The sequence below is a fragment of the Petaurus breviceps genome, unplaced genomic scaffold (assembly GCF_028583685.1).
Source record: "Petaurus breviceps papuanus isolate PSGF00001 unplaced genomic scaffold, PetGlider_PUasm1.0 91133, whole genome shotgun sequence".
NCBI classification, from domain to species: domain Eukaryota; kingdom Metazoa; phylum Chordata; class Mammalia; order Diprotodontia; family Petauridae; genus Petaurus; species Petaurus breviceps.
Window position 1 is genome coordinate 2432477 of NW_027187419.1, and position 22692 is coordinate 2455168.

A 22692-nucleotide genomic window follows, 5' to 3' on the forward strand; every position below is an offset into this window, starting at 1 on the left:
ACCTAAGGCTTTCTGGTGCTGAAGTAAGAAGCCATGGCATCTCTAGGCTGGTCTCTCCTTTACACCTCCCATCCAACTCATTTTACATATATTTTTCTAGCACTTGCTTTCTGCCTAACATCATTTTCCCACCAAGGTCCCACCTCCTTCCCTGCTTACTTATACAATATCCAGTCCACCCATCCTAGTGTGCTTGGCATGTAGTAAGTACTTAGTAAATGTTTGTTGATTGACTGTTTCCTCTAATTTAAAAGCAGAAAGGAAAAAAGGAAGGGAACGGGGCAGCCAGGTGGCACAGTGAGCAAGACCGCCAGCCCTGGCCTCAGAAGACCCAGGATCAGTTCCAGCCTCAGATACTCAGCACCCACACAAAAAATAACTGGCCGTGTAACCTTGAGCAAGTTACTTAACCCCAGTTGCTTTTTTTAAAAAAAGGAAGGGAACAAATATTTATTAAGTGCCTACAACATGCCAAACACTTTACAAATATCTCACTTGATCCTCACAACCACCTATGAGGTAGGTGCCACTTTATAGTTGAGAAAACTAAAGCAGATAAAAGTTAAGTGACGTGCTTAGGGTCACACAGCTAGTAATTGTCTGAGGCTGCATTTGAACTCAGGTCTTCCTGACTCCAGGTCCCTGGTTTCTAGCCACTGGACCACGTAGCGGCCCCTACAGGTGAGGAATGTGAACTTTTTTTTTTCTTTTTGGAGGGAGGAAGGTAAGGCAATTGGGATTAAGTGACTTGCCCAAAGTCACACAGATAGTAAGTATTAAGTGGCTGAGGCTAGATTTGAACTCAGGTCCTCCTGACTCCAGGGCCAGTGCACTATTCACTATGCCACCTACTCGACCCTGAATGTGAACTTCTAAAGTCAAAAGGACAATGCTAGGACTATGGTGGGGTGAGGAAGAGAATGGGGATGGACCTTTTCCCTTTCATCCAAATTCTTAGCTGTTTTTTGATAATGTTTTTGCCTCCATTCAAATTCTTCCAAGTGAAATCAATAGGCATTTATTTAGCACCTACTATGTGTCTGCATTTCTCTGATGGGAACAACAGCAGCTCACAATTCTGCAGACCTTTAAGGTTTAAAAGCCCATCGTGTATCATCCTTCTTTAACAGATGACGAAAACGCCACCTTTTGCCCAAGGTCACACATCCAATAAATGATGAAGTCAGGATTCCAGCCCAGGTGTTCTTACCCCCAGTCCAATGCTAGGTCTGCTCTACCATGAAGCCCCTCATTTCCAGACTCAGGTGGCCATCTTGTGATCTTAAAGCTCATTTCTCTGTGCTGTCAAACAGCAGGGATTCCCAGGGGTAAAAGACAAATACTTAGCACCAGGAGAACAGGATAGAGGCCACCACCACCCTCCAGATGTTGCTGCAGCCCCTCCTTCCCAGTTACCTTTCTCCAGGCAAGAGGCAGTCACTGGAGGGGCCCCAGTCATTCCATGTCTCCAGGGCGCTGCATTCCAAGCCAAGAAGCTCAATGTTATTTTAAACCTCACGCCCACACAGCGGAGTGTCTAGGAAGGGGAGCGCCAGAAGAGAGAGGCAAGGATTTCAGCCTGACAGCTGAGGGGACCCACATCTCTCTCTTGACTCTGCACAAACATGTTTCTCCTCCTCCCTCTGAGACTTCTGCCCACAGCCCAGCGACTTCATTGTTCTTCAGCTGCAATTAAAGAGCGTGCTGAGCCCGCCTAGGACTTCATTAGTCCTGATAACAATTTGGATTTTTCCAGGGCCTCCCTGCCAAAGTTCAGAGTGTATCAGGTAGACAGAATTCATGCATTTGTCTCACCCTTTTTTTTTTTGGCGGGGGGGGGGGGTTTGAAGGGGGGGAAGGGTGTCTGGAGGCAACTTTATAGCCACCAGAAATGAGACCCAGAGGGGTTAAGGACAGTCAATGCAGCCAACTAGAGGTTGGAACTCAGATCTCCTGAATTTGAGTTTTTCTCAGACCAGTCAAATCAAGGTATTCAGTATGTATGTGTGTGTATGTGTGTGTGTGTGTGTGTGTAGATAGATAGATATGGGTATATATACATATATAGATATATATGTGTGTATACATGTATATATGTATACATACATAAATGTATATATGTATATGTGTGTATGTATATGTGTGTATGTATGTGTGTATGTGTATATATATATACCTAAATATCTATAGGTAGATATTTAGAAAGAAAGAAAGAAAGAAAGAAAGAAAGAAAGAAAGAAAGAAAGAAAGAAAGAAAGAAAGAAAGAAAAAGATTTCTTTGAACACCAACTATGTGCAGGACCCTGTGAGTTTATGGAGAAGTATAAGACACACTCCTTGCTCTCAAAGAGTTTGTAGTCTAGTTAAGGAAATAACACTGACTGAAAAAAACCCTAAAATTACAAAGTGGCATACTAAAATAATAACAACTCATAGCTCTGTAGGGCTTTAAGAAAGGGCTCTTCTAGAGAAGCAGTGTACTGTCAAGCAAAAGTGTCAGACAGGGAGACTGCCAGCAGCATGCTGCCTACAACCCTCCCAGTGTCAGCTAAACCAGTTTAAAATGTAAGTGGGAAATATTTAACAAAATAAATAAAATGCATTAAACCATAGGTAATATTATATATTAGAATTAAGCCAATATGTGACTGCAGGCATTCTTATATAGGGATCAGGAACCCTGGTTTCTATTTGAGATTGATACCATTAGGGTAGTAAATGGAAAGATGGACTTGGAGACAAGAGCTGAGTTGACCTCTTAACACTTTAGACAACTCTTAAAACGCTTTCAAGGGCATAGAGGTGATAGAGCATTGGACTTGAAATCAGGAAGGCTCCTCTCCCTGAGTGCAAATCTGACCTCAGATTCTTACTAGCTGTGTGACCCTAGGCAAGTCACTTAACTTTGCCTAGTTTCCTCATCTGTGAAATGAGCTGGAGAAGGAAATGGCAAACCACTCCAGCAACTTTGCCAAGAAAACCTCCAATGGGGTCAGGAAGAGTTGGACATGACTGAAACAACCAAACAACAAAGACTATATATTGCAGAGAATATACTGACCCACTTCAGTGGAGAGTTTTTCCCTAAAAGAATGTTCCCCAAAATAATGAAATAACAGGTCTAATCTCTATCCCTTTGTTAGGATCCTAGGTTGAGAGCTGAAATAGACCAAATTGTCCAACTCTATCAATTTTCAGATAAGGAAATTGAGACCTTGGGGTACTAAAAGTCAGAAGTGGGGTTTAAACCAGAACATGACTCCAGTATCAGCACTCTCTCCACTGAACACTGCTTCTTCACAATAAGACTGGAATTTAGAAAACACAATTATCATTACCACTTTTGTAGCAGAGGAAACCAAAACTCTGGCACCTAAAGAGATTCCCCCAGGACACATAACTACCAAGAAGCAGGATTTGCATCCAGGTTTCCTAAATCCAACCACCAGTGTTCTCTATACCAGAGGTGCCAAACTCAAGGTCATTCCCAAGGGTGGTCCAAATCAGATTAAAATATAAATTGGGAAGTGTTTAACAAAATATGCAAAAATACAATATAATCTAGATAATGTTAATTTGTGGTTTTCTAAATCAATATGGGATTGAAGGGATCTTTTTATTTAAATTGAACACCACTGCTCTGTGTCAAGCTTCCTCTTGGCTAAATGAGTGACCAAGGCTCTAAGAGCTATTTCAATTTTATGAAGGGAAAACTCATTGGTTGGGGGTTTATACAGCTTTGAAAGCTTTCTGGGAGAGGTGAGACTTAATCTGGGCTTTGAATGGTAAAATTCAGGTTATCTGGAAATGTGAACTCTATGTGAGAATGCAACAGGTTGAGATTAAAGAGATAGTGAGTAGACCAACTTGGAGGGGAAGGTGCATGTGAAAAAGCAGAAGATAAATCTGGAAAGACTGATTTGGTGCCAGATTATAGAGATTCCTGAATGCCTAGCTATATGTGTTTGAATGTATGTGTGTGTGATCTGTGTGTATGTGTATATATGTACTTATTAATCTGTATGCAAATTATTTCTTAACCCCACCCCCAACAGAATATAAACTTCTTGAGGGCAGGGACTATTTTGTTTTCATTTTTTTTTTATCTAACACAGTGACTTACACATGGTAGGACCATAGGATTCAAGGACCATAAATGTAGAGCTGGAAGGAAGCTTAGAATCCATTGAGTCTTACCCCTTCATATTTTACAGATGAAGAAACTAAGGCACAAAGAATTTAAGTAACCTGACACAATCACACAGCTAGTAAATTCCAAGGCAGAATTTGAACCCACATAGTACCCTGTTCTATATGCCATGAGCACTTTGTGAATGCTTCTTGGATTTAGTTGTTGAATTTTACCTTACATTGCCTCCCATGTGAAAGCAATTTCCTGGGTTTTCTTGGGAGGTGACTGAGCTTGGGTTGCAGTTGACTTGAATGGTTTCCCCAGTTGTTATCAGGATATTTCTTGTTGAGAAATAGTTTCAGGTTACTCCTAAATGGATACTCTGGGGAAAAGTGGGACGGATCCTTGGTCAGGGTTCAGCTGAGCAACAGGATTGCTGCAACCACGCACTTATAGAAGGGACGGTCTCCAGGCATACACCTTCTAAGATTTAGTTCCCATCTCCACCATCCTGTTCTCCTTGCTGCCATCTTGGCTTTTAGAAATAGAAGGTCTCTCAATCACCCCAATCTTAGTCTTTGCAGAGCTCAGCACTTGAGTCTAAAACTACCTTTTTAGTAATTGCTTATGAAACATATTCCAAAACTCTCCCTCCCTTCTCCTTACTAGTTTTTCCCCATTCTTTACATTCCATCTCCTGTATTCATGCTTTGCAAAGGTATTCATTCCCTCTCTCCCTTAAAATGCCTGGCTTCCTTCAAGGCCACAACCAGGTGTTGTCTCCTACACAAGGCATTTATCCATCCCCCTACCCCATTGTTAGTACTTTCTCTCTCCTGAAATTACTCTGTTTTTACTTTGTAGATTTTTTGTTTATTTATTTGCCTGTATGTAGACAAGAGTGCTAAACTTGGAAGTCTGGAAGACCTGGTTTAAATGTGACTTCTGATACTATGTGATGTTAGGCAAATCATTTAATTTCTCTGAGTCTGTTTCCTCATCTGTAAAATTGGGGTGTTAGAACAGGTGGCCTCTGAAGTCTTTACCCCTTTATTTTTGCTGCTCTACATTCATTTCATGGCAATTTTCTGTCTGTGGAGAAAATCTGGAGAGCCTGGAAATTTCTGACCTGCTCCACCATCTTCCCAGAACATCCTTTTTATAGGATCTTCATATTTATTTAATTAAACAATCTTCCTTCCCTCTTCTCCTACCTCCTCATTCCCAAAATACATCTTAAATATATTGGTAAATTTATATATACTGTGCTTGGGTTTTATGAGTTTCTGGTTCTTTTAATAATTTGTGGTACTCAAAGGAAGGCCTCCAGCATATTGGAGAGATTCTCTCCTAGGGATTTATAGAGAAATTTGGAAAGGTGTAACACAGGATGAGAAAGTATGACGGGGTGGTGAGCAGCACCCTTGGAGGGGGCAGCGATACTTAAGTGATCATAGATTCATTGAAGAATGAAGACTGGTTGATTTACCATCTTCCCCTTGGAAAGTTCTTCCTGCTTCTTTTTTCTCTGAAGAAGAATGTTCCTTCTGCCTGGAGCCCCAAGAACCTCTCTCTAAATTCTACTTATCAGGTTCCTACTCATTCTTTGAAGCCCAGCACATAAATAACCTGCTCCATGAAATCTTCTCTGATTCCCCTACTGGTATGTGAGCTCTCTCTTTCTCTTCTTTACTAGGATAACTTATTCCATCTCCTTTATTGGCCGTTCATAGCATACCTTGTATTATTTATTATTATTATAGTTAACATTTGTATAACACTTTAAGGTTTGCAAAATCCTTTATTTGTGTGTATAATTTTATAATAATTTTGAGAGATATTGGTAGATACTTCTTATCTCCCCTCATATATTTTACACAGTATATATTCTATGTAATAGTATACTACACACTATCATAGTATATAGCATATACCATAAAATATATTGTATTGGGGGGGGTTGTTTTTTGCTTTTTGGGGAGGGCAATTGGGGTTAAGTGACTTGCCCAAGATCACATGGCTAGTTTTTGTGTTAAGTGTCTGAAGCCAGATTTGAACTCAGGTCCTCCTGACTCCAGGGCCGGTGCTCTATTCACTGTGCCACCTCGCCGCCCCCTACAATATACTGTAAGATCTATGAAGACAAATTGTATATATCCTTTCTTCTTAGATTAAGAGTTGAAATTGACCTTTAAGTTCATCTAATCTAACCTCCTTATTTTATAATTGAGGAAACTGAGGCCTGGAAAGGTTAGGTAGTTTGCCCAAGGTCACAAAGTAAGTGGCAGAGAGACCTGAATCCAGTTTCTCTGACTCCAAATCCAGCACCCCCATCATGTTTTTCTATTACTCATGGTTTTAAGGTCAGTGCTTTGTACCTTGTAGAGGGATGTGTGTGGGCACTGAACGTTGAACAAATGGATAAATAAACATGCTTAGCCATTTGGCCTGGAGTTGATTGACCCAGGATCAGCTCCTGGTCTGACAGCCACATTCAGATGCTGAATCTTTCACCTTAAAGCTTCTTTAGTCTCTAAGTAACTGCCAAAGATGCTGGGGGAATTATGGAGAAAGACTCAATAAGTGTAAGATCTATTGTTGAGCATTAACATTTGGATGTGTATTTAAAATAGATTGTCCTAGGGAGAGCAACCACATAGTAAAAGTATTACAAACCCTGTTGTAGGAGGAATGGTTACAAGAACTGATGATCCTTAGCCTAGGAAAGGAGAGAGATAAAGGGTGTGCTAAATTTTGTTGGGATATTCCACCCCATGAGGAAGTTCCTCATCAATGGAAGGTAAAGTTTCCTAAAAATTAAAGTTTCATCATAGGCTTTTGTTACAGGCTGTTAGAGTTGATGGAATATTACAGGTCCTTGAGTACAAACCTTTCATTTTACAAATAAGGAAACTGAGCCCAGAAAGAGGAAGTGACTTATCCAAGGTAACAGAGAATTAGTGATCAGAGAACAATAGACAGAACACTCTATGTATAATAAGTCCAAAAAATGAAAATAAAGTCCATATGAATTGCTGAGTTGGTACTTCCTACTAAGTTTTTAGTAGAGTGTAAAAAAGGTCAAAGAGCAAGATATTGAGTTTATTCTGAAGCTTTCTTCAAAGCTCAGCTCACGTGCTACTTCCCAAGATGACACCCTTTTCCCTCCCCTCTTTTATACCCATCAAATTCAAGCTTCCTGAGGATCGGGGCTTTTTTTTTTTTTTTTTTGCTTTTATAGCACAGGGCCTAAGACCTAGCACTCAATGGGTACATCAAAAATGCTTGTTGGATTAGATTGGAGAAATGGCGATCTAAAAATGGAGGAATGGCTAGGTGGAGCAGTTAATAGACAACCAGCCCTGGAGTCAGGAGGACCTGAGTTCTAATCCAGCCTCAGACACTTAACACTTACTAGCCATGTGACCTTGGGCAAATCACTTAACCCCAATTGCCCTGCCTTCCCCTCTCCCCTGCAAAAAAAAAAAAAAGTAAAAAGCAAATAAATAACAAAAATGGAATAGACTCCCTCAAGAGAGTGAGCTCCCTACCCTTGGATTTGTTCCAACAATGACCAAATGATGCTATATCTATCATTCTGGGAGCTGTACTAGACAGCCTCTAGGAAGCCCTCCATGCTCTTAGACTCCATGATTTAGAAGGTATTCTAGTTTTTGCTTCAGTGTATAATCTTTGTTAATCAGTTAGAATAAATATGTGTTTAGTAACATAGATAACTTGCGTCTTCTTTGTTTAGTTTCTTAGTGTGTGTACTCCAAGGTCACTGACTGGCAATCCTCTTGTGAGCAGTGTTGGTCATGCCCCCTGGATCATCTGCTGGGGACTGTTGGGCATCAGGATTCCTAAGCTTCCTCACAATAGAGGACAGTCTCCCTTACACACCCTCTGTGGTCTCACTCCAATGGTCTCTCTCAACACTCAGGTTCTTAGGATGTGAGAGTCTTGTTCCTCAGTTGAGCACCTAGATCCTATAGAAAACATCTGCCCCAGGCAGAACAGGGCTGAAATTATATTTTCATGGGACGTCAAACCTCCTCTTCTACCTTAAATGAAAGGTATTATTTCCCATAGAAGAATGTCACACTTCACTACCAAAATTCTGCCTGTTAGGCAAAAAAAAAAAGAAAAAAAAATTTTCCTCTGCACGCCTGGCAGCTCTCCATCCAAGGCCAATCTTGGGAAATTTACCAGGCCTCACTCAAATCATAAATGCTCAAAATGTCCACCTTCGTATAAGTAGGATAGCAGTGACAGGGGAACATGGGCGAAGGACACCTCCCTTGTTCTCCTTAGGGACATTTTCTATGGATCTTGCCAATAAATAAGCACATAAATAAATAATAAATAAATTTCAACTTCCTAAACCTCCCAGTCTCTCCTTCTGTAATAGATGATATCCTTCCAGCTTCCTCTTTGGTATGTGTAAAAATACACCCTTCTTAGCTGCCAACAAGATATCAGTCCCTCATCTCTGAGGGATTCATGCTGGAGGCTGAGCCTGCTTTCTGATTCACCCATACCGAACCTGCCCTGGCATAAAAGCTTCCTAGAGTTGCTAGGGAAGGCAGGGGGAAGGAGTCAGGCAAGAAGTGAATTCTAATAAAAGGCAACCAGTTTACACTTTTTAATGAGACAGAAGGGGCTGGGAAGAGACACACACAGAAAGAGCTGCTCCCTATGTCCCTTGGGTTTGCGTGTGTGTGTGTATGTGTGTGTGGCCTAGGGACTGATCAGACTCCCACTTCTGAAAACTCCCAGAGTAGGAGCTGGCTACTCACCTTGCCAAAAGTGCTGAGCTTGGGCCTGTGGCTGATGAGACCAAGAGTGCCCTGACCTGAGGGATGGAGGTGTGACTCAGCTTCCCTGGACTCTCCTTGAGGCACTTGTTTCCAAACAGGAATGCAGGCTTTATCAAGGACTTGACCCCAGTGATGAGCTCGATCAATAAGCTTTTATTAAGTGTTTACTATGTGCCAGGCCCTATGCTAAGGCCTGCAGATACCAAGAAAAACCCTACAAATTGATCACTTCCCTAAAGATGCTCACATTATAATTGGTAAAACTGCATGCAAATAGCTTTGTGCAAACACAATATATACAGAATAAATGGTAGGTGATTTCAGAGCCGCTGAAAGACCTGGAAAAGACCTCTTGCAGAGGTGACATTTTAGCTAATCCTTGAAGGATGCCAGGGAATCCAGTAGGCTAAGGTAGCTTGTGTCTCCTGGGAGCACAGTGGTTCAATCCAAATACCAACTTGTTCAACTCAGGTACCATCATGGGGCTTGGTCAGATGTGACATGATATTCTGAACACAGGAAGGGGAATGGGGGAGGTGGTGCTAGGTGAATGCAGATACTGTCTACAAATATCAATCTAGATGTTGGATGCAGGCCTACAATGTGTCCCCTCAAGCCTAGCCTACCACTGGAACAACAGTCTGCAGGTTGGATGGATTGGAAGGCAGGCTAGATGTTGGCAATCTTCACTCTCCAGCTAGGGAGGGGGAAAAAGTGAGTAAAAGTACCCTCTTAGACATGAACTTTTTCCATCGAGCAGGTCCAGGAAAGATTCCCCCTTAGCCTCATTCTCTTGCATGACCCAGGGCTGTATGCAAACATTTGCTTTGATTTGTAAAATGATCCATATAATTAGGAAAAAGAGTTAAATAAAGGGACTGATTTCAGAGAGCAGGCTCTTAATGACACTAATACCTGACAAAAGGGGCCGTTATGATGGGCTAATGGGCCTTGCTTGGCATTCAGCTCTCTCAGGACACAATCCAACACACTCAATTATCTCCTAATCAGGGCCATTTTGTCAGAGGTTATTGCCCTGAAGTATCAATTATGAGAACGTTATTAATACTTTATGGAGAAACCACTTGCATGAAAGTGTTAAACTTATGGGGCATGCCCTTCACCCACCCCTACAGAGGCCCCTAAGACATAGCTTCTCCTTATACCAATTTAGCTACCCCAGTCAGTGCCCTGAATGGGCCATGGGTTCTCTGTGAAAGGGACCCTGGACTATTGTGCTCCTCTCAGCCTTTTCCCAGGAAACTAAGACAACCATTTGACTATCCCCAGATCTCTATTTTTGTTTTGCTGGGCAATATTAGTATATTAGTATCTTTGCTGTAAGTTAAACCATTACTAATTTGGCGTCCAGGAAGGAGCTGGGAGTCTCTCTCTCTCTCTCTCTCTCTCTCTCTCTCTCTCTCTGTCTGTCTGTCTCAGAAAGGTGGTCAATAGCAAAGGTCCTCTGAGGGATACTCATAGCAAAATACATTTGTTCCTGATACTCATGGGAACCTATTCTTTTTATGTTGGACCCCTGGGAAACTTTCCTCCAAGAATGAATTCCCAGGATGTTTGGAGGTAGGTCAATGATCTTAGAGGTCAATTGGACCTTTATTCAGTGACCTGTGAGGTGACCTGTAATTTCCCAAATGAGGGAGGATACAGTAGTGACCCAAATCCTTAGAAAGTCTAAAACTGTGATGACGCCATAAGTTGTCCACCAAAAAGAAGATTCTCATGGGTAATTAAGATTCCTGATAGGGAGGAATAATCTGGGTAGAAGAAAGGCAAGGGAAGCTATCCCTGCTACTTTTTCCATCCTGTGTTAACTGAGAGAGAGAGAGAGAGAGAGAGAGAGAGAGAGAGAGAGAGAGAGAGAGAGAGAGAGAGAGAGAGAGAGAGAGAGAAATGCATGATAGAGGATAGATAGATATGATGATAAATGGATAAATAGATTGATGATGGACTTATGGATGGATAGATAGAGGATAGAGGATAAGATGATAGTTGAATTAATAGATGATGAATGGATGGACAGATAAATAATAATTGGATAACTATGTAGATGATAGATGAATGGATAGATAAATAGAGGATAGATAGATAATAAGGGAAAGAAGAAAGAAATGGAGGAGGGGAGAAAAGGAGAAAGACAGAGAGAGACAGAGATAAAGCCAGGAATTGTCATATTGCATAATTCCTACTCGAGAAAAAAATAAGTGAAGATACAAAGTCTGCAGAAAAGAAAGCTAAAGAAGAGAATAAACAGGTGCCTTCCAAAAACTGTCACAAGGAAGATGGTGAACAGCTGTTGTACTGCACCACCTTGCCTTCCCAGTGCTGTTTTCCCAAGAATGTAAACCTCCTGAGGGCAGTTCTTGATTTGGGGGATTGTTCTTGATTTTGTTTTTGTATCCTTAGATTTAACAGTACCTGATCCAGCAGTAGTTACTTAATAAATACTTAGTCTCTCTACTGTGTTTATAATGTATCATTGGGCAGTCTCATATTCTAGACTCTAAGTTTCATGAGGGCAAATGGTCCAAGTCTTACCTAAACGTTGTATCTTCCCCAACGATGAGCAGAGTACACATGCAAGCTACTTTAACCGTTTAATAAATGTTTGTTGAATTGGGTTTGTTAAATTTCCGCAGAAGAGAGACCTTGGGTCAGAAAATGGGTTTAAACTGTAACTGAAAGGCTTTAGGCGAGATGCACTGACTGTGAATGTGATTAAACATTGAGGCAGGTTCTGCAGTCTCCCTCCCTGGAGGCCCAAAGCAGCCAGCCCTTCTGCTTGTGACTTGCTTGAGATCTCTTGCCCAGAGACAGTGGGAAGGCTGGGATGACCTACAGAGATTTCCTGCCAGTCCATGTTCCAGAGAGGTGTTCACCAAGAGGAGAGAAGGAGGTCTTTTCTGTCAAACACTGTGTCTGTGCATTGTTGCTCGCAGAGTCTGGCCCAGGACTCATACTGAGAAGTGTGAGTTAAGGGATCTGAGGTGCTAAGAATCTACCCTCCCCGTTCCTCAATTATGGCTTATAAATGTGCTAGTTGGTGCCTGGGTAATTAGTGTTTGTGTTAAGCAGCTACGGGGTTAAGTGCTACAGGGGGTGTGATCTGGGCTGACTGAGTCTGTGCGACAGAGTGGGGGTGGTTGCCTAGCAACAACACCTGTAGCACATTAAACAACCATTCAGCTCTGTCATCTCAGAGATAGGGCTTTGGGGGGGGGGAGGGACTGGGAAGGGAGGAGGAGGCAGATTGTGGAGAAGTTGGATGATGGAAATGAGACAGAAATGGGGGAGAATGTTTCTGAGTTCTTCCCGTGGGTCTGTTCCTCATATGGGGGGGAGGCAAAGGCATCTTCAGATGCAGAATGAGGGTGGCTTGCACTCAAGGACTGGCCTTACCATTTCATATGATGCTAGCCCTAGCAGTCTCAGGAAATACAAATGGAGCCCTTTGTCCTTCACCTGAATAGCATCCCTACTCTTCCCTACCAACCTGGACACTCCCTTGGCTAGGGACATGGAGGTGAGTTGGTCGGACCTATTGTGATGCATTTTCATGTTGGGGGTGGGGTAGCCACCTACTTATAAATCTTTTTAAGATCATAGATCAAAAATTAGAAGGAACCTCAGAGACAGTCTAGTCCCAAGTTCCTCACTTTGCAGATGAAGAACCCAGGTGGTTAAGTGATTTGCCCATGCTCACACACTAAGCATCAGAGATGGAATTTAAACCCAGGTCATCTGGTCTAAAGTCAGTACTGTCCCTATTGTATCAAGCTGCTAACATACTTGAGAAGGAACCCATGTCAAACACAAGTAATGACTATCTGCTCTTGTTTTTATACTCTCCGCACACATACACAGAACACACTCACATACAAGTCCCATTAGCCACCCCCCTTCCACCCACACAACTCACTCCTGTCCCTGACTCATTTGGAATAAGACTAGGAAGAAGGGAAGGTTTTGTTCTTCATGATAATTCTGCATATCAATGCGTCAGTTACTGTTTTATGGGATACAGACAGAAATCACCTGACTTTTCCTCCAAAGTCCCAAAGTGCCTCTGAACTAAGATATAGGGGTAGAATCCAGAATATTATATATGAAGAGTCCTGTGCAAACAAGGGCCTCAAAAGAATGAATATTCTAGTCCTGGGATGACCATCTATTAGTTATATATCAACTTAAATTCTCTGAGACTCAGTCTCCCAGATCTGTAAAATGGGGACAGTATAAACTGCCCTGCCTTCCTCATAGATGGGTTTATAGGGATCAAATGAGATAATGCTGTGAAAGTGATTTGAAAATGATCAGGAACTCTCTAATATGTACAGTGGTATTATCATAGAATTTTAGCACTGCAAAGTAGCTTTGAGATTATCTGATCTAGCTTCTTCAGTGTAGAGGTACTGAAGCCCAGAGAAATCAAGTGAATTACTGGGGTTACAAAGCTAGTTAGTTAATGGCAGGAAAACACCAATATACCACTTCTTTTGGAAGAAGACTGTGCTATCTGTTAATTTGCCTAAATGGTAGGGGAGAAGAGATGTTGTGTGGGTGTGTTGCTGGGTAACTTGGAGATCAAGTAACTAGAGGAAGGGGCTTGTTTCAGCCTTTCTATTATAGATTCACTGGTTCAAATCCAGCCCTGGGCCAGTGATAATTGTTATCACCAGTTTTAGAATTCAGAGAGAACCAGATTTCAGGAGGTTGTTTCTTTCCCACTCAACTATTGTCCATGGAGTGTTTAACCACAAGATTGTACACTGAGGATTCATCATCCTGTTTTTGCAAAGGGGAGACTGAAGTACAGAGACAACAAAGTCTTGCCAACAGTGCCACTGTAAGTTCATAAATACAAACTTCCAACTTCCACCTTCTACCTTCTCCCATTGAACTCTACTGAAAAGTAGGCTGAGTTTCTAGTTAAGCTGAAGACTAATATGATCAGTTTTCAGGTTTGGGGGCAGTGTTGGCTTGTTGGCCCAGGCACAGGACAAACAGGCCTGTTGGTTTCATTCTGTTCCTGTTCCTACCCATTGTCCTTCTTTAGCAATAAAAAAAGTAAAACAAATAAGGAAACTACGTCCTTGGTTAACCAAGAAATCCTTATTCTTTCTCTCCTACCCCCAAGACAAAAGCAAATAAGCTCAGACTCTATACATCCTGAGCTCAGTTCAGCCCTGCCTGACTCAGCTTGCAGGAGGGATCCATCAACCCAGCATACATTGAAAAGAGTAAGAAGGAGAATTGGGGTGAGGGGTGTTTTTTATTCCCCACAGCTTTGGGTTTGATTTCACTGGAGCATCCAGCATGACATCATGGATCTACTTTCAGGACTCTCTCTCTCTCTCTCTCTCTCTCTCTCTCTCTCTCTCCCCCCCCCTTTCTCTCCCTTCTCTCTCTCTCTCCCTTTCTCTCCTCTCTCTTTCTCTCCCTTTCTCTCCCTTCTATCTCTTTCCCTTTCTCTCCTCTCTGTCTGTCTGTCTCTCTCCTTTTCCCCTCTCCTCCCCCACCCCTCCTCTCTCTGGTTTCCCCTTCCTGTGTTGTGCAGTTATTTTCATGTTCTGGGTTATATTTAACTCAAGTCATAATATTTAGGAGGTTGGAAGAGTGCTGTTTCACCAAGGAAGACATTTGAATATTCTCTGTTCCAGAGAATTCCAGGGGCTCCAGGAAGTGGGTGTGAGGCAGTTGCCCCTGATTTGTCTGACACATCCTGCTCATGTGACCTCCATTAGAAGATGACTGAGGCATTAAGGGTGTAGCCCAAAGGAATATGTAGAAAGCAGCCAGGAGAAGTAGATGTGGTATCTGCAGAAATCCTGTGCTTCCTCAATTCAGATGGCATATTCCCCATTCATCTCAGAAAGAGTGGATCTCCTATTGACTGTATGGCTTGGGACATCATAATTCTACCTCTTAGCCCTAGATTCAACCTAAGAAGGACTCAGAAATGGAAAGCCATGTAGTCTGAGGATTACATTTTTTCTTCTTGACTGAAAAGGAGCCAAATCCTTGACTTTAACCCTTAATATAAGTACAGCTACTCCCCAAACCGCCCCACCCAAGCAATATTTACCTAAAAAGTCTCTTCCTACAGCAAACACAACATCAAATTACAGAATATTAGAATTGAAAGAGAACCTAGAGACCATCTAGTCCATCACCCTATACATATAGATTACAAAACTGAGGTACAGAAATGTGGGGGAAAACATGCCTTATATCTTATCACTATTAATAGACCCATAACTCAAACCCAGGGCCTCTGATTTGAAGTCCAGCACTCTTTCTGTTCCAACACACTGGGAGTAGATGAGAAGTAATGTAATTTTAAATTCTAGGCCTCAAGAAAATTTTCCAAAAGGACTGTTTGTCCTTTCCTAATTGCAAGATAAACCAGTTTTCAGTGGAGTAGGGCCAAGGGTGTGCTGATAAATGTTTAATAACTAGCTCTCCAAGGGGGGAAATGTACCCACCACACTTTTAAGTTTAATATGCATTATTAAAATTTTTCTCCATCACTTTCTTAAATCTAGACAATCAACAAAACAATAAATCAAACCCTCATTGTGTTGCATTAGCCACTTTCTGAGATGTAAATGCACTTTATTCAAAATTTAACAACTGGCTCTCTTATACATAGTTTGAGCTGTCTCCAGTCTACCACGAAGTAGGGCCCATTTCTTATATGGACCACCATTTCTCCTTACAATTCATAAAGTTTTGGGGAAGAATTTATACCATCAGTTGTGAACTTCCAAGGCTATGAGCAGATGTCATGGGAGGGCAGATAGCATTTCTGTCTTGTTTCCGATCATCTTAACCAGAACAAATCTCTGAGAGTTGGAAGACAGAAGAGAAGAGATGTCAAAGTTTTCTCAAGCAGGGCCTGCAGCTGAGCAGATGTGACTTGCCTTCACTGATAGCAAGTCAAACAGGCTTTTGAGCATGAAGACGATAGTGGGGATAGGAAGGTGGCCTGTGGAGGGCCCTGCCAGCCAAATGAATCTTAAGGAGCAGCAGGAATGGACAGGGCACTGACCCACATTTGTAAGCTCTCTTTCCATCTCTAGCCAGAGCTGTTAAGCACTAAGACCCAGTATTTCGTTTCACATTCATGGGAATTGACATATGGTATAATTTTTTTTTAATCCTCCAAGTTCCCTAGGCAGCTTTGACGTGAATATTAATACTAACATAATTTCATGATGATTAGAGAACACAATTAGGGGCTATTAATAATGACACAAATAATGACATTTAAGGCCTCATTTTAATTTGAGTAATATTCTGTCTGGTGGTATTTAAACAGCTCTGTCTAGCACAATTAGCACATTGCTGGGGCGAAGTCACTGTTCATAGTATCAATCAGTCCCACCTCACCAAACCACCCCCATGAAAAGGGAGATGGGCTGGCAGGGCATCACCCAAAACCTCAGAGGAAACCAAAGGGAACAGGCATGGACAGATCTTTCCTTCATGTGGCATCATCCCCAGCAGGTGCTATTTCCTTCATGTATCAGGTCTGGGATAATAGCTTTTGTTAAGGGCTCATAACTGGAACCTTGCTGCTAGCATGTAGCCAGTCCCATGAGTATTGCTAAAATCCAAGAATCTCAGAGATGAAAGGGACCTAAGAAGTCTGGGTTCTCCTAAGTAGGAATGGTAGTATAACAAAATAGAGAGCATTGACCTCAGGGTCACCAAGGAGGCCTGAGTTCAAGTGCTACCTCTGCAGTTATTACCTATGAGACGCTGTCACAGTTATTCCCCCTTCTAGGTCTCAGTTTATTGGTGCTGTTGAGGAGTTGTTTCAGTCATGTCTGACTCTCTGTGACCCCATTTAGGGTTTTCTTGGCAAAGATACTAGAGTGGTTTGCCATTTCTCTCTCCAGCTCATTGGACAAATGATAAAACTAAGACAAACAGAATTAAGTGACCTGCCCAGAGTCCCATAGTAGTAAGTGTCTGAGGCCAGATTTAAACTCAGGTACTCCTGATTCCAGACCTGATGTCCTATCCACTGTGCCACCTAGCCGCCCTGGGGTCTCAGTTTCCTTAGCTTTAAAATGAAGAGATTAGATAAGACAATTTCTAAGATCTCTTCTCTAACCTTCTGTGGATCCATGCTGCAAGTTGTCCATAAGCTGAGATGAGAGAATCTCAGTGAAGGACCTAATTCTCAAGCTTCTGTCAGCAGAGATCTGTCTTCCATCTGATAAGATCGTGCTGCCTGTCCTATATGATAATGGCAGCACTGAATCATCATCTGTAGGATATGTTCACGAAACTCTTCCCCCAGTTTGATATGGAGCCATCCACATCTCTTGGCTAGTTGATGTTGTGACCATTGGCAATCATTTATGGATATCTGATTCAGGGTTAAAAATCTTTGGAAGCTACATGGTCTATTGAGATTGAACTCACCCATTAAGCTGATGTTCTTACCCACTAAGTTAACCAATCAGAGATTGGTATTATACACTCTTGTCTCATTTTGGCATTGTGGAATTGTATCCCCTTTCATTAATAATACTTTCATTAAATGGCAGAGCATAGACCTTCAGAACCCTGGCTTCCACACTCCTAATCTGGTTCCTATGTAGTTCATCCTTAGTACTCAAAGAGGACCAATGACATCATGATGTTGGGGTCAAGGTACAGTGTGTCTGATTGTGGTTGATCAGACCAATATGAACTCAGAAGACTCTACCACAGGTTAGACATGAATAGTCCACTTGAACATTTGGGAGGGAGATGTCTCTAAATTTGCACATCTCACATTTCCTTTGTACTACTACAATTCTGGTTGGCTTGTAGAACTCTTTAATGTGGGCATGCCATGCTGGGTGGTTCTGTACCAGTGTCTCCCAACCAATACTAAAGTTCTTCAGAGAGACATTGAGAGTGTTTTAATTTTTATTTATTTATTTTTATTTTTCATTTAATTTAAATTTAATTTAATTTTTATTTATTTATTTATTTTGTAGTTATTTATTTATTGCTATTTATATTATTTCTTCTGACCTCCACATGAGCACTTTCATACTTTGGCATTCGAACAATATGACCAGACCATTGGAGTTGTGTTCTCTGCAGTAGAGTTTGAATGCTTGGCAGTTCAGCTCAAGAGAGGACCTCGTCCAATACCTTACCTTGCCAGATAATCTTAAGAATCTTCCTCAGACAATTCAAATGGGAGTGGTTTAATTTTCTGACATGACACTGGTGCACTGTCCAGGTTTCACTGGCATACAACAAGGAAGTCAGTACAACAGCTGACTGTAGACCTTCAGTTTGGTAGGCAGCCTAATACGACTTCTCTCCCACACATTCTTTCAGAGCCTCCCAGACCCTGAGCTGGCTCTGGCAATGCGTGCATTGACCTCATCATCTAGGTGTGCCTCCCTGGAAAGTATACCACCAAGGTAAGTGAACTTATGCACAGCTTTCAATATTTCTCTATTTAGTGTAACCGATGGTTCCACATAGGGTACTGCAGTCTATGTATAACAGGAAGGAATTGGTCATTGTTTGTTTTAATGAAAACAAATTTCTTAATAATAAGGATTGTTAAATAGTGGAAGAGGTGATAAAGGACACATGAAGAATTCAGGGGATGCCCATCTGTCTTGGAGGACCAGCGGGTGGAATGGCTAAGGCAGTCCTTTGAGATCTGCTCCTTAGGACCCCGTGAGCTTAACAGATTGAGAGATGGAAGACCACTGCGCAAAGGCAAAAACAAGAAGTCCATCAGTTGCCTGGTGCAGAAGCCCGGACCCCCTGACATGTACAGTGCTGAGTGTGACCTAGGACAAGGTTGGCAGGCAGCCAGCCACCGCTCAAGCCTGCAGAGCATTGGCAGAGGGCAGTCTGGGCTGCTGGGGCCCAGGCAGGGTCTGTGAGCAGCAGGGGAGGTTAAGTGGAACTTTTCTGGGTAATTGACTCTGTCTGCCCACAGTACCCCCTGCTGAGCCCAGGCAGGCCTAGGCCTGACACTCGGCAGACTGTCTGGAGTCCTCTCTGCGGAGGCAGAGTGCTTGGTTTACAGCAGGCTGGTAATTTTGTTATAAGACTCGCCCCCTCAGCTGCAAGCCTCCTTTTGTCTGAATCCACGATGCACAAGCTCAGTTTGCTGCCTGATGGTGTGCAGAGAGGCTTCTGCAGAAGCAGGGGCAGCCCAAGGGGAAGGCCAAGGAAGACTGCAGTCCTGAGAGCCTGAGGCTTTAGTCCTGGCTGAGCCTCCAGGCCCAGGGGCAAGGCCTTCTCCAAGTTCTGGCTGGCTGTCGGGTACACTGGGCTCCCTCTATCCCCAAGGGATTCCTTCAGGCACACTAGGGCATGCTACTTTGTGTAACCTAAATGTCTAAGACAGATCTGAAGGCTTCCATGGGGAGGGACCACACGTTGAGCAATGCTCACCTAGGGAAATCTCCAGGAAAACTCCCCGTCCTGGGTCTACTCAGTCACAAAACCCCAAAAGGCTTGTTTTCCAATTTTCTCCACCTAACACCATCACAGGCATATAAGTGAGATAAATATACATATGCATGTATAATATATCCACACACATTATATTAAAAAATGTGTGTGCACATAGACACACAGATGTGTATATACCCAGAGATACGTGCATATATATGTATATATAGTTATATAAGACATACAAATATGTCTGTATATATACATGTATGTATATGTAAATGTGTATTGTATATATGTGTGTGTGAAATGTGTGCATTCATTTTATATGTACACAGGTTTATTTGTGTGTATGCATGCATAAGTATGTATATGTACACATGTATACACATATATACACTACACACAGAAGCTATTACTTGGTGGATAAAGGAAACTACCAGGTGAAGAAACTCCTTCTGCAAATTCGGGTTGGCAATTGCTTTATAACAATATCTTAGAGCAGGTCGGCACAACATACAGCCCGTAGGTCACTTGCCACCTGACAAAGGACATTGGGTGGCCTGCGAAAAATAGAGAAGACGTAAAAGGAAGCAAAGATATCATGAGTGCTTTGTCTGCGCTCCCTATAATCCTCCTTCCACCGGTCACTGTGTGCCCATTCTGTAACTTGGCAGGTGGGTCGCTTCTGCTCACTCTTGTTGGTCACGTGTTGGTCACGTCTGCCTCTAGTCTGAAAGGAGCAATTTCATGATAAATAAAAATCTTAAATAATGTGTAATTAATTGATATTTCCCTTTTTTAATATGGTTTAGTAGCAAACGTTTAATCATACTTTTACTTGGAAAGTGAGCTGCTAAAAACCTATCTGTGGCTTGAAGAAGTTTAGCCTATTTCAATTTGGGCCCCTACCTACTGCCAAGCTGTGCAGGTCTGCCTCAGAGAGTTTCCCAGAGCACTGAGGGGATCATATAGCCAGTGTCAGAAGTAAGATTTGCATTCTGGTCTTCTTGACTTCACAGTCAGCTCTGTATCCACTACTCTGATTGTATGTATGTATGCATGCATGTGTATGCATGTGTGCATGCATACATGTATGTGTATGTATCATACACACTTACTCAAATCTTCCTGACTCCAGGCCTAGCACTCTATTCACTCTGCCACCTAGATGATATGTATGTATGTGTATATATGTATGCATATTTTTGTGTCTACATATACAAATAGAAAGGTATATGTGTGTGTATGTATCTCCCCTAAATGGCACAGTAGAGTACCAGGAAGACCTGACTTCAAACCTGGCCTCAGACAATTACTGGCTGTGTGACCCTGGCTGGGCAAGTCAATTCACTCTGTTTGCCTCAGTTTCCTCATCTATAAAATGAGGAGTGGAAGGAAATGGCCAACCACTCTGGTGTCTCTGACAAGAAAACCCCAAATGTGGTTACAAAGAGTCGGATACAATGAAAACAATTTAACAATCACAATATGTTTGTATATGTGTGTGCATACACATATGTGCATGCATATCATATGCACACATGTGTGTATATGCTTATGTGTATGTTTACATATCGATTCATAATTATTTCATTAGTGCATTTGATCTGCAACCTGTGCCTTTTCTTTCTTTCTTTTTGGTATAGGAAATTCACAGGGAGCAAACTCCCTCTCTTAGTGCAGATCTTGCAACTGTTCTGCATTTAGAGAGCTGCCTGGGGCAATGAGATATAAAGTGACCTCGTCAGGGTCAAATAGCCAGTACCTGAGTCCAAGACAGACTTTGTACCCAGGCCTTATCAACTCTGAGGTCTGCTCTCTATCCAAAATGCCACACTGTCTCTACAAATGTCAGGCAGCTAGATAAATGTCAGTCATGATTATTATTTGTGTGGTCCCAGCATTGCTTCTTTGCTCTGAGACTCAGTTTCCCAATTTGTAAAGAGGGAATTACACTGAATGGTTTCTAAGATCCCTTCCAAGTGTAAATCCTAGGAAAACTTATCAAGTGACTACTATCGAGGTCAAACTCCCCAAAGAACCAAAGAATTATTTTCATCTTGTTCTTATTCCTACCAGTCTGATCAGACCAGGGTCAGAGAAACTTGGATGAGTAGCCTCCTTCTCCTCCAGTGGAATGGCATTTCCAGTGAAAACCTGGAAGTCAGGGTTCTCTAGCCTGCCCAAAGTGGAGTTTGCTGATAAGAAAGTCAAAACAACAAATGGAAATGTCACTCAATCATTCCTTCAGCTTTCTTCTCATTTGGCTGTCCCTTCTGACCATATAATGAGAAATTCCTTCTACCCAAATATTGTTTGAATTTCAGATACAAAATCTCCCCTGGGGGTGACCACATGAAAAGGGAAACCTGCTTTGCTATGTAAGACCTCTGTGCTTTTTATTTATAGAAATCTTTTTATTGATTTTCCTAAATTAACAGAAGTACATGGAGTCAAAGGGATGCCTTCCCCATAAGGGTTTTCTCAATTTTTTAAATAATTATTTTTCAATTACCAAGCATTTATTTTTTTCTTCCTCTTATTTCCCTGAACACAAAAGAAAAAGGAGAGACAGAGAAAGAGAGGAAGGAAGGAAGGAAGGAAGAAAGGAAGGAAGGAAGGAAGGAAGGAAGGAAGGAAGGAAGGAAGGAAGGAAGGAAGGAAGGAAGGAAGGAAGGAAGGAAGGAAGGATTCATATCATTTAAGCATATTCAAATAAAACAATTCCCACATTGGCCACATCCAAAAATGATTTTTTTATTCTTCATATTAGTCCATTATCTCTGTCATGAGGTGATCAGCATTTTTCTTCATCAGTCCTCTGGAATCCTGGTTGATTATTAAGTTGATCAGAATTCTTAAGTCTTTCAGACATGTTCACTTTTAGAATACTAATATAGTATAAATTGTTTCAATGGTTCTCCTTGTTTCATCCTACATCAGTTCATGCAAGTCTTCCCTGGTTTCTCTGAAACTGCCTCTTCATTTCTTATAACATAATAGTATTCCACTGCATTTGTATACAATCATTTTTTCAGTCTCCTGCCAATTGTTGGGCATCCTCTTACTGTCTAATTCTTTGCCACCACAAAAAGAGTTGCTATAAATATTTCTGCATGTGTCGAGCCTTTTCCTTTTTCTTTGATTTCTTTGAGTTATTGGTCTGGTGGTATTGCTGGGTTAAAGGGTGTGTACTGGTTAGTAAACTTTGGAGTATTGTTTCAAATTGCTTCCTAGAATGGCTATACCAATCCACAACTCTACCAACAATCCCCCAATGTACCTGCT

General features: G+C 41.9%; 1 long non-coding RNA gene across 3 annotated transcripts in view; it reads left to right on the plus strand.

Moving 5' to 3' along the window:
* Nucleotides 1–1526: 1526 nt before the first annotated feature.
* LOC138155016 (uncharacterized) overlaps nt 1527–22692 on the plus strand; it is a 30441-nt gene continuing 9275 nt past the window's right edge. Inside the window, exons 1-2 of one of the 3 annotated variants that reach the window (XR_011166739.1) lie at nt 1527–1787; nt 18322–18407. This is a non-coding gene — a long non-coding RNA (uncharacterized lncRNA). The remainder of the gene's footprint in view (nt 1788–18321; nt 18408–22692) is intronic. The other 2 variants (XR_011166738.1, XR_011166737.1) reach the window with 2 other exon arrangements.